Source organism: Penaeus chinensis, chromosome 3 (genome assembly GCF_019202785.1).
Source record: "Penaeus chinensis breed Huanghai No. 1 chromosome 3, ASM1920278v2, whole genome shotgun sequence".
In the NCBI taxonomy this organism is placed as follows: Eukaryota; Metazoa; Arthropoda; class Malacostraca; order Decapoda; family Penaeidae; genus Penaeus; species Penaeus chinensis.
Window position 1 is genome coordinate 2,433,298 of NC_061821.1, and position 2,500 is coordinate 2,435,797.

General features: G+C 41.1%; 1 non-coding gene across 1 annotated transcript; it reads right to left on the reverse strand.

Moving 5' to 3' along the window:
* Positions 1–689: 689 nt before the first annotated feature.
* Positions 690–763, reverse strand: Trnan-guu. Its single transcript has one exon. It is a non-coding gene; the product is annotated as a tRNA-Asn (tRNA).
* Between the last annotated feature and the right edge of the window lie 1,737 nt (positions 764–2,500).

Consider the following 2,500-nt stretch of genomic DNA (forward strand, 5'->3'; position numbering starts at 1 on the left):
ACTACCATCAATCATCATCACCATCATCGCTATCATCAATCATCATCATCGCTATCACCAATCATCATCAACACCATCATCGCTATCATCAATCATCATTATCATCACCATCCATTGACTTACCGTAGTACATACGGGTAAACCACCTTAATTAAAGACATTTTTTTTCCCACGGCGCCACCTTGGATAATCCGAAGTGGAAAATTCTGGGAAAAGAACGCCATTTATCAAGCTGTTTCTGGGGAATCAGCTGACCTTAATCCAGCCTTGCTTGTCGGTGGTTCACAAATTTCGAAGCTTGTGGCAGTACGGAGTTTCGAATCTCGGTCTCTGCGCGTGTCATTTTTTTGTGTTTATTTTCGCCTTTAAAATTTCTCTAGTCAGCATAATAGGGCTGCTAGAGCATGTTTGTGTTTCTGTGATTGTCATTTTAGGGCGTTGATGCTCCCTGAAGAAAAAAAAGGATGCTCCAAACTAATTTCACCAAAATCTTACACACAATCTCGATTGTACTAATACACATAACTAAAATATGTTTACAATTATGTCTAGCGAATGTTAAGTAACATTTCAGCCAAGGCGAACCTTACTATCAGCGTACTAGCATGATACCAGTGGAATTTACCAATGCCTGATTAAACTCCTGGCGACTAAGTGTGATTTCACGACAAAGGTTTTTAGAAAACTAGCGCCCCCGGGTGGGCTCGAACCACCAACCTTTCGGTTAACAGCCGAACGCGCTAACCAATTGTGCCACGGAGGCTTAATATTTCTCATGTATTTCGTTTAAAAAATCATAAACTTTTTTGTTCGCGTACACACACACACACACACACACACACGCACACGCACACGCACACGCACACGCACACGCACACGCACACGCACACGCACACGCACACGCACACGCACACGCACACGCACACGCACACGCACACGCACACGCACAGTCGCACACGCACACGCACACGCACACGCACACGCACAGTCGCACACGCACACGCACACGTACACACAAACACACACGCACACAAAAACACACCTTGTTTATATATGCATAAAACAAAGTTTCTCTCGATGGAGAAGGAACATGAAATTAATACACACATTAATAAACCGAAGCCAGAGAAATAAAATAGGAATGTGTAACATGTAAGTCACTTTCTGTAATTAAGCGCAAGTTTTACCGCGAACACATTTCCTTAAAAAGGCTCATTCAACCGTACAAGGAATATTCCATCGAGGTAGGGGATATAACTCCCAATATATCGCATTTTTCCAAACCCAACTCTTTTTGCTTTCCGACACAAATTGGCATCGCTCTCATTCATTGGTTTCCAAAGTCAAAATACAAACGGGTAAATTAGTGCCTAATCTACTCTCCGGGATATGCAATACTAGCTATTTCACCTCAATAAACGTCAAGTCTACCGTTTAATCCGTGAGAGAAATTAAACCATTTCAAGCAAGAAGCGTAGTGTAGTTCCTCAAGGCCAGCAAACGCGTCAGGAAATCGAAGGATCAGATAACTACGCAATGAACGTTGAGAATAATTTCATCGGTCACCAAACCACGGCTGAAAAGAGGTTCCTGTCATGTATAACAATCCCATAGCGTACTAGGACTGCCAGCGTAAAGGTTAACGTGAATAAATCCTCACTTCTTGGCTGTGACATACTGTAAAACCAATGGACGTTACTTTCTTAACGTTTTCCAGGTCTGTGGATGTAGGCCTCTTTGTTTCCGAGAGGATGCTCAGGGAAGAATAGATACTAGTGTGTACTGTGAACTCTGGAGTAAATGTCAAGTGTCACTATATATTTTCGTGTGTGTGTGTGGGGGGGGGGGGGAAGCGGAAAAAGTAATTCTGTTGCAGGTCAGTCATTGTATCACATTTTCTTCTCTTCTACAAGACTTCAACTTGTATTTCGGAAGTACAGATCATTAATGATTATAGTTAGATTATACAAGAGTAACTGGGAGTAAGGGAAAGGTATGCTTACTGAAGCCATTAAGATTATCCTGAATATTCCAAATAGAAGCAGATGGCAATGCATATCCATGTCCCTTTGTTGCAAAATACCATAACCTCACTAAATTGCCAGATACGAAGAAAGTTATTCAAATTAACCAGATCATATTCCAGCATCGCATAGGATTTCCAGTTGCTTCGCTTGTAATTTTCCTAGTGATGCCAATTTTTATTATTATTTACTAATAGGTTAAAGAAATTAAAGTAGAAAACCTCGCCGAATTTAATGGTTTTAAATTATAGTATAGGTGTTATGATACAAGAGCGAAATTGAGAAAGCTTTCCATCCGATAGAAAAGTATATTAAAAAAAAAAGTTTCTTCTTTTAAGGCCGGTTCACGCTAACTCCTTTGGTCGCCAACTTACCTCTCTCCCTGACCGAATTTCAAGCTGATAAAGACGCAAGCTCTCAGCCGTTTACACAATGCTGGTAAAATGTATGAATTCGCTAGCGTTTTCGAGCAGTCG